The sequence below is a fragment of the Tursiops truncatus genome, chromosome 20 (assembly GCF_011762595.2).
Source record: "Tursiops truncatus isolate mTurTru1 chromosome 20, mTurTru1.mat.Y, whole genome shotgun sequence".
Taxonomy (NCBI): domain Eukaryota; kingdom Metazoa; phylum Chordata; class Mammalia; order Artiodactyla; family Delphinidae; genus Tursiops; species Tursiops truncatus.
In genome coordinates this window covers 1,719,758-1,729,908 of record NC_047053.1, presented here as the reverse complement: position 1 = coordinate 1,729,908, position 10,151 = coordinate 1,719,758, and the positions used below count along the sequence as shown (strand labels likewise).

The following is a 10,151-nucleotide window of genomic DNA, read 5'->3' as shown; positions in this document are numbered from 1 at the left end:
ACCTGATTTGACTTGGGCTTTATCAGCTTGTCACGTGGTTGTTTGTCTCGTGCCTCTGCTTTCACCACTCGGGGAAAGAATGCGTTATCCAGACGTGAAGGACTCCGCTTTGAAGGTGGGGATGTCTGTCCCTTTCCTGGGACGCCGATGCTGGCGCTCCCTCGAGGGTGAGCTTCCCTCCCAGACGCCGGGGTCGTGCTGGCTCGCTGTCTCTTGTGAAACCTTGAAGGCATGTATCCTGTCCTGTTTGATGTGTGTTCTTTGTCCTGACAAGATATAAGAAACTGTGTTGAAACCCATGCTTCGCCAGAGCGCTTTCCTCCTGGGTGGAGACAGCACTCCTGCGCTATAGTCCTGTTTGGCCGGAAAAAAACCCCTCTTTTAGTCTTATGATAAGTTGTTTATTGATTACTTGGCCTCCACACCCAGCAGTCATTGCCATCTTCTGGAGACAGTGTGTTTGCTTGTTCGCCATCACCCTGTATTCTTCCGGTTTTCCTTTTCCCTCCCTGACCAAGTCCTCTGGGTTTTTCCTTGCTGGACCTTTCTCCCCTTCCAGGCTTCCTGACGTGTTCAGGTGCCTGAGGGCTCAGTCCTTGGACCTCTTCTCTTTCCACAGTCACAGCCTCATCTAATCCCGTGCATGGTGGTCAGAGAAGATTTTAAATCCCATCTGGTCCCACCCTTTCCTCTGAACTCCAACCAGTATGTTCAGCTCTATCCCACTCATACTGGGATTCATAATAGGCATCTTAAAGGTAGCTGTACATAGAACTGTTGGTTTCTCTTCATCCACGAGACAAATACAGGGCACGCCTCCACCAGTGTTCTCAGTCTCAGGAAGTGGTACCACCCTTCATCCCATTTACTCAGGCCTTAGGATCATCCTGACTCTTCTCTTTGGCCCTAGTTTCAAAATGTAATAAAAATACCAGTGGTTTTCCAGTTGAAGGACGACTGTCATGGATGTATTTGTCAATTAAAAGAAATAATAGTATATCATTTTAACAGGATGGTTACAAACTCTCAGAAAGTTTTGGAGACTATTTTTACAACACTGGCCATAGAAAGAGAAATATATCTTAGTTGCTGAGATTGTTTGAGTTTTCTCTATTATATTTGTTACGTACGTGGAAAAAAATCTATGAAAATTATCGTATCAGAGTAACTCACATTGGAACATAGTTTATTTCTTTATAGAATAAAATGCATATTATTAATTAAAAAAATACCAGTGGTTGAAGGAAAAAAATACCATAAAAAAAAATACCAGTGGTTGAATTCAACCACTTTTGCCCTAGTTCAAGCCATAATCATTTTCACCGGCACTTTATGTAGCATCCTACTGGGTTTCCTGGCTTCTACTGTGGACTCGGTGAAGGTTATTTATCTGTCATTTCTCAGTCCTCCACCTGCCCTTTTATAATCTGTCCCACAGACACCCAGAGTGTGTGAACTCTTTTCCCGGTTCTCCTGCCAGCTGGCTTCCAGTGAGTTGTGGCAGTTGCTGGGTGTTTCTGTAGTGGAAGAGGAGCTGGGATGATTCCTTCCTTGGTCAAGGTGGCCGCTCTCTAGGAGATACAGGATGACAGTGACAGCATCTCCAGGTGGCACCGGTGCTGGTGCAGCTCCCCTGGGTTCCTTCCAGCCAGGGGAATTTTCAGCAGCTTCTCATCAGTGGTATCACTCCATGCGTCCCTCTGACCCCTCTTACTCTTCAGATCCCCTCCACCTGTAGTAACTGGAGTGGGTTCTCTTTTCACAGCTGGATCCTGACTGATACGCTTTGCTGCAGCCATTCTCCGCCCAGCTGTCAGTGATCCTTTCACAAGACCCTCGACCCTCTTACTTCCCTGCTCAAAGCTTTCCAGTGGCTTCCTGTGACATATAGAACAAAATCCAAAATACTCAACTAGCCGTACGTGTCCTGGCCTGCAGCCTCCTCTCCAGGCTCCGTTTGTATGATTCTCCCACTTAGTGGAGTGCTTCTCTTGCTGTTCACAGAACGAGAAGCACACCTCCACTTTGGGGCTTTTGCACTCTGCTCTTTCCTGCTTAAATGTAACCTCTCTAAAGAAGCCTTCACTGACCACCATGTCTGAAATACCAGGCTCTGCCACTCTGTCCCTTCCCCATTTGTTTGTGTCTGTCTTTCGTGTTCAACGTAGTGTCAGTACCAAGCAAAGAATCTGGTCGGTTGTAGGTACTCTGTAAATATTTATTGAACAAAGGAATGGTACAGTCTCAAGGACTCCAGCCTCCGTGTCTTGTGCTGTCCATGTTTGTGGCTTTCTCAATAGCCACAGTAATTTGAGAGTTATTTAAAGAGATTCTTGGTGAAGGAAGGAAGGTGGCATGACCATCAAACTCGCCTTCGCCTTCTTCCTTGCCTTCTTTTGGCCAAAACCATGAAGTCCACATGGAGATGCCACAGTGATCTTGCTGGTAAAGGGGAGGTTGCTGGTGAGCAGGCCTTTTACTTTACCGGGAAAAGCTGTAGCTTCCAGCACATACCGGTGTCTAAGCCAACTTCATACCCAAGCGTTGCCTGTGCACAGTAGGCCCACGGTCTAAGGTCAGTGCAGGATTCTCCCGCTGTCCCAGAGGAGAGCATTCCCAGGAACCCGTCCCTAAGCCAAAATGGAGTAAAGCCAAGTAGCAATTACAAACGCTGTGTGCTGTTTTCACTCTTCACCTGCTTCTCTCCTGAAAGTGAACATCCTCTTTGGATTTCTTTCCATTAGCAAACACAGGCACTAAAGCAGGTCTTGAGTAAAGGCACAGTGGTGTAAAGCAGACTTTCAAAAAACGGGGGAAACCTGTGTCTGGAACCATGTGGTGATGTTTAAATGGGCTCAGAGTTCATTGAGTAACCATTTTAAACCCTGAGCTAAGGAATGTTATGTAAGGGACTAGGTAAACTGACACAGGACTCATGCCACAGTTTTTTAAAATGTAAATAATGAACAGAATTCCAACGTGAAAATAGGCAATCTAAGGCATGATATCAAAATATCATCTAAGGCAAGTTAATCTCTGAGCAGCAAAGGGCTGCTTCTTCTGCTGAGGATTAGACAGGAGGATCTTAAGAAGAATCTGTCGCAGCTCTAATGGCAACATCACCAGGAGTTTGACTCTGCCAACTCTTGAGCATTTTTTTTATTAACTGGAGAAATCAATTGATGGCTTTTTTTTGGCATCTTTTAAAACCACATCCAAATTCTTTTTTTGTGTGTGTAATTTTTTAAATTGAAGTAGAGTTGATTTACAGTGTTGTGTTAATTTTTGTTGCACATCAAAGTGATTAAGTTATACATATATATATATACACTTTTTTTTTTTTTTCCCACATGGCTTGTGGGATCTTAGTTCCCCAACGAGGGATTGAACCTGGGCCCTCAGCAGTGAAAGCACAGAGTCCTAACCGCTGGACCGCCAGGGAATTCTCTGTGTACATTCTTTTTTTTTTAATTCTTTTCCATTAATTGGTTTATCATAGAATACTGAATATAGTTCCCTGTGCTATACAGTAAGACCTTGTTGTTCATCCATCCTATAGATAATAGTTTGCATCTGCTAATCCCAACATCCCACTCCATCCCTCCCCCAGCCCCCTCCCCTTTGGCAACCACCATTGTATTCTCTATGTCTGTGAGTCTGTTTCTGTTTCATAGATAAGTTCATTTGTGTCATATTTTAGATTCCACATATCAGTGATATCATATAATATTGTCTTTCTTTCTAACTTACTTCACTTAATATGATAACCTCTAGTTGCATCCATGTTGCTGCAAATGGCATTATTTCATTCCTACGGCTGAGTAGTGTTCCACTGTGTATATACATACCACATCTTCTTCATCCATTTATCTGCTGATGGACAATAACATTGTTTCTGTGTCTTAGCTATTGCGAATAGTGCTGCTATGAACATAGCCACGCATGTATCTTTCTGAGTTAGAGTTTTGTCTGGGTATATGCCCAGGAGTGGGATTGCTGGATCATATGGTAGTATATTTTCTGAGGAACCTCCGTACTGTTCTCCATAGTAGCTGCACCAATTTACATTCCCACCAACAGTGTAGGAGGGTTCCCTTTTCTCCACACCCTTTCCACCATTTGTTATTTGTAGACTTTTTAATGATGGCCATTCTGACCAGTGTGAGGTGATACCTCATTGTAGATTTGATTTGCATTTCTCTTTTAAAAAAATTTTTATTTTATTTATTTATTTGCACCAGGTCTTAGTTGCAGCATGCTCGTGGGATCTAGTTCCCTGACCAGGGATCGAACCCAGGCCCCCTGCATTGGGAGCTCAGAGTCTTAAGCCCTGTACCACCAGGGAAGTCCCGCATTTCTCTGTTAATCATCGATGTTGAGCATCTTTTCATGTACCTATTGGCCATTTGTATTTCTCCTTTGGAGAAATGTCTGTTTAGGTCTTCTGCCCATTTTTTGATTGGGTTGTTTGTTGAGTGTTATGAGCTGTTTGTATATTTTGGAAATTAAGCCCTGTCGGTCATTCCATAGGTAGTCTTTTTGTTTTCTTTTATGGTTTCCTTTGCTGTGCAAAAGCTTGTAAGTTTAATTCGGTCTCATGTGTTTATTTTTGTTTTTATTTTTATTGCCTTGGGAGACGGACCTAAGAAAACCCATGTCCAGATTCTTCAGCAGAACAAGGTGGTATGTTTATGAAACCGAAGAGTGGACTGGGGATTCTTTCACCCCCAAGTTGAAACGCTCCCCTTCCAGCTTTTGATTACGATGTGCCCATGGATTTAAGTATCTCTGGGCGAGTGAGATTACCACTTGCAGGTACAGGATTGTGGGGTGAGTGCCTACAAGCTATTTTTTTGGGAAATATAGTACGCCTGGCCACCATACTTTCCTAGTCCATTACCCCTTTTTTGGCCTTAAAGTTTCTTCATTGTGGGTGGTCCACTCTGTGACCCCTCTCCAGTGCGGGTAACCCAAGCCTGACCATTCAGCCCTCCCAGCACTTTGTTTAGACCTATCATGACAGAGACACGCTTTCCCCATGGGCTCACCAGCTATGCGGATGGTAGAATCCTCGAGCCACTTGTAGCTAATTTGTTGGCACCCCAGGGGAAATGACTCGCTGAGAATAAAGCTGAGACAGAGGAAGGCAGAGCTCAGAGACAAGTCCTGATAAGATCGTTTGTGTTCAGTTAAGGCTCGAACCTCTGTGAAGGACATCGTCATAGTTCCTCTCATAAACCAGTCAATTTCCAAATGTCAGGGACCCAGTGTTTGAATTGAATTTTTTTTGCCACTTGCTACCCAGAGACCTGAACATGATAGAGAGACGTGCCACATTGCACTTAATTCTGTTATCCAGGTCCTCAGACTAATCCACGATGGGGTAAAAGGAGGTACAAAACGTTAACATTTTAAAAACTATGTATGCAGTCAGTATATTCCTTGCAGTGTGGTATAAGTTATGAGCAAATCAGCCAGTTTTCTAGGAGACCAGATTAGGGCCAGAAGGAAGGAAGGAGTCCTGGGCTGCACTCACACCCTTCGTCCCCTGAGACTCAGAGAATTAAGGTGTTTATTTCCCACTTGCCTTTAGGAAAACTCTCCCTGCTGACTGCTGAAGAGATCACACGTTTGAACCTTGCATGTAGTCTAGCATATTCTTGGGGGGTAATAAAACACTACATTTTTATTGGATATGATATAAATACAAACCAGTGCATGAATTATAAATGTGTGCAATGAACTATGGCGAAGGTAACCCGCCTGTATATCTACCACCCAGAAGGTTACCAGCATCCCCCTTATACCCCTATATCTAGTCGCGGCTAGAGAATTTCCATGTGGAAGCAGATACATGCATAACTTCAGTAGTCAAATAACTTTCCGTCGTGCTTGTACCAATTCACAGTCCCCGTGTGTGTGTGTGGTGGTGCGTGTGTAGAGTGTTGTGTGTGTGTATGTGTGTGTGTGGCTGCGTTTGTAGAGTGTTTGTGTGTGTGTGTGTGGTGTGTGTGTATGTGAGAGTCTACTAGCTCCACAGCCTCTCCAGCACTTGATGATGTCAGTTTAAAAAAATTAACCATTCTGGTAGCTGTGTAGTGGTTTCTCAGTGTGATTTTAACTTGCATTTCCCTGATGACTAATGATGCTGGGCACCTTTTCATATGTTTATGACTATTTGCATATATTTCCATGGCAAGAAAAAACAGATTTTACAAAAGATGTTAAGGCAGTAAACCTGAATTGGAGCCTCAGGCTGCCTTGGATACCTGCCCTAACCTACCATGCTCTTCCTCAGCAAATACTTGCCCGCTAGAGCTGTTTGTGTCCACGGATCAGTATTAGAAAAGAACAAACCCAGTGCCCACGCATAGACACTACACACGTGTGTACACACATACACCTCTAAGGAAGAGGAGATAAAACCTTATATGAAATAATGGACATCCAGATGGATAATTCTCACAGTTTCTTGAGAGACCGAAGCATAATCTTTGAAGGAAAAGAAAAAGCCCAAGGAAATGCGTTAAAAGATTAAAGAATAGATGAGAAAACAATAAGGAGAGGACAAACAAGTAATTAAAACTTAGGAAAGAAATGGAAAAGAAAAAGAACACTTGAACAGAAATGAAGACCACTTTAGAAACAACCAAAGGTAGAATAAAGCAGAGATACAAAAGGGGAAGTTTGACAAAATCACGTAAAATGAACTGGAGACAAATATCACGTGATTCCACTTATGCCGGGTACCCAGCCACATGCATAGAGACAGAAGCAGAATGGTGGTTACTAACGTCTGGAGGGTAGTGGGCTCATGGGTGCACAGTTTCCATTTGGAATGATGATAAATTTCTGTCCGTGGATAGTGGTGAATGCGTGTAATGCCACTGAATTATACATTTTAAAATGCTTAAAAGGGTACGTTTATGTTATGTACATTTTACCACATTAAAAAAAATGAAATGGGAGAGAAAAATATGTAAAAGTGATTCACAGAAGATGAAAGATTGTCCAGCATGATGAAGGCCATACGTGAAGAACTCATGGCTAACAGAACACTCGGTGCTGAGACAGAAAGTTTCCCCCGGACCAAGAATAAGACAAGGATGTCTGCGTTTGCTCTTTCTATCCCATATGGTATTGGAAGCTGGAGACAGAGTAGTTAGGCAAGAAAAAGAATTAAAAAGGGTCCAAATCGGAAAGGAAGAAATAAAATTTTCTTTATTATTATCTCGGTCCAAGACCTGGAGGCCATCTGTGTTTTCATAAAATAGGTGCTTTCCTGGCGGTCTCAGCTTCTGTGTTCAAATATCTTATGAACATTTGAGAAATGCTAGCGTCTGCTCAGGCATGCTTTTGTCATTTTCCTTGTAAAGGGTATCCCTCGGCACTGTGTGCTTTTGTTGCTGTTGGATGCCTTCTCTTTCGTTGCGTCGTCTAAAAGTTGGTTGTATGTAGAGAGCTGTTAATGATTGTGAATTTTCTGTCTTGTTACAATTCTGAATGCCTCTTGCTGTTCGCAGTAGTTTTCAGATGATTCTCTTGGATTTTCCAAGGATACAATCATATCGTCTACAAATAATGTGATAATTTTATAGTCTCCATTCCAGATGTTATTCCACTGATTTCTTTTTCCTGCCTAAACACCTGTAGTAGAACAATAAATTGTCATGGTATTAGTGGAAATGCTTGTCTTGTTTAGGACCTCAGAAATAGTGCTTCTGTTGTTTCTCTACCAAATAGCATGTTGGATTTGGGGCTGACATACACACTGTTGACGCCAATAATCAATAATCTGTATTAAGGAACAGAAGAGAGTTTTATTTGAGGCAAGATGAGCAGTATAGACTGGGAGACACAGATTCAAGAAGCTGTTCTTGTTTTCTGCCAGACTGCAGAACGGGGCAGGCTTATAAAGGCAAAAACCACAAAGCTGCCTGAGCTGTTTGTCAAGAGTTAGTATTGGAGCTGGCGAGAAGTAAGGGTGCTTGTTAAGCAAGGATTGGCTGGGGTTGAAATGGTTGCATAGTTACAAGGGGAGACCTTGATATCATAAGGTTGCAGCTGCTGGCAGAGATTCTTTTGAGAAAGGCTGTTGGTGTCCTTGAGTCTGATACAGTGCAGAAAATTCAAGTTCTCGATGATGCAGGAACGTGTCTGAAACCACATCCACGAAGGCCACCCAGCTCCATGCCTGAACCACAGTTTCTCCGTCTCGATTTTTAAATGGTCTTAAATATGTCATCAAAGCATACACAAAGACACACATAAATAAGTTTATGTGTGCATCTTTTTTAAAACAATGTTCAGGAGGTATCCATGGCGTCTGCTTTATTGAATGTTTCCAACAAGGACGGTTGAGGATTTTGTCAAATGGCCTTTTAGTGCCTACAGAGATGATTCTATCATTGTTCTCCTTAGACCGATTATGATGATAAGTGATACCACTTGGTTTCCTCATATGGAACAGTCCTGACTGCTGTGTGCTACTCTTCCAGCGAGCTGCTGGACGCTGCTAATATTTTATTCAAGAATTTTGCAATGATAGTTATGAGGAAGAGTGGTCTGTAGCTTTATCTTTTATGTAATCTAAGGGTTGATATTAGTAGCATTAATGTTACATTCATAACGTAAAGAGAATTGAAATTATTTCCCGTTTGGATGCCCTGAAACAATCTTCATAGTATAGGAATGATCTGTATTATGGAGGTTTGGCTAAATTCTATGAAACTTTCATGCTGGGTGTTTTGGAGGACTTTGTTACAGCGTTTACAACTCCTTCTCTGAAATCAGTTTGTTTAGACTTTATATCTTTTGCGGGGGGGGTCAGCTTTGGCAAATTATACATATTTTCAGAAATCTATCCATTTTATCAAGATTCTAACTGTATAGAATTGTGCAAAACAATCTGTCATGTGCTTTTGGGGTAAGTTGTTGTGTGTTCTGCATCTATATCCACATCTGCAATTTCTATGGATTTCCTTAGTAACGATGAGCTGTGTTTTCTGCAGAATATAGTCTGATTCGAGGACTGACCCAATGCTGTAGTATGTATTCAAGTAGATCCTTTTGTTCTGTGTCAACTAGTACATTTTTACCGTGTAAACAATTTTGAATCTGTCCCCATTGCTCTGTGAAATTTTAATCCCGCAGCTGTCGTGAGAGCCTTCTGTGTCCACACAAACAGAGGTGCTTAGTTTCTTATCCTGACTTTTTGGAAATGTTGTCATGTGATGGCTTAATGAGTAACTGTCCTCAATGTCATGTCTCTTTTGATGACCAGTTCAGGCTGGGAGCCTGTGGGGTATTTGATCAGCGTCAAGCAGGATTTCGCCCTTCTCTGTTTGGGACACAGAACTGCCAAGTATTTATTACGGTCTCATCCCTACCAAGCACCGTTGTCAACACCAGGGAAATACCGTTTAACCAAAGAGCCAGAGCCTCTGCCTGATGAGCTGCTGGGGTTTCACAATTCAGCTTTGCTTTAAAAAAGCAAACAACCTAAAAACCTCTCCTCTACTAGACACTGAGCTCTTTAGAATAAGAACACGGCAGATCTCGCTTTTTGTCCATAAAAGTGCTTCTCGCTATTGGACTTATTTAGCAGGTGCTCAGATTTGTTAAATAACCTTTTAAACTATTAATTATACATTAACAACATGGAAATCTTGTGAAAATACATAAAAAATGTAATGATGAAAATTAAAATTACCTCTAGTTCACTCCTCAAATATAAACCCTGAGGTATTTCAATGTATTTTATTCCAGCCTTTTAAAATTATTTTTCTCCCAGTATTTTTTCTGTTATTCACAGAAGTGGGGTTATACTGAATATGTAATTTCCTCCGGTCCCATGTTAAAGACATGGCTTTTAGTAATTCTCTAGTATTTCCTTGTATCGTTTATTTAATGCTTCCCTAATAGTGGACATTTAAATTGCCCCCCTTTTATCTTTTAATTGAAGTATTGCTGATTTACAATGTTGTGTTAATTTCTGCTGTAGAGCAAAGTGACTCAGTTATATGCATATATACATTCTTTTTTATGTTCTTTTCCATTACGGTTTATTCTAGGATATTGAATATAGTTCCCTGTGCTGTACAGTAGGACCTTGTTGTTTATCCATTCTGTGTGTAATACTTTGCATCTAC

At 41.8% G+C, this 10,151-nt stretch overlaps 1 protein-coding gene across 3 annotated transcripts in view; it reads left to right on the top strand.

Annotated features, from left to right (window-relative positions):
* Positions 1 to 10,151, top strand: part of LOC101333194 (multidrug and toxin extrusion protein 2) — a 154,095-nt gene that overhangs the window by 46,458 nt on the left and 97,486 nt on the right. The gene's annotated exons all lie outside the window — the stretch shown is intronic.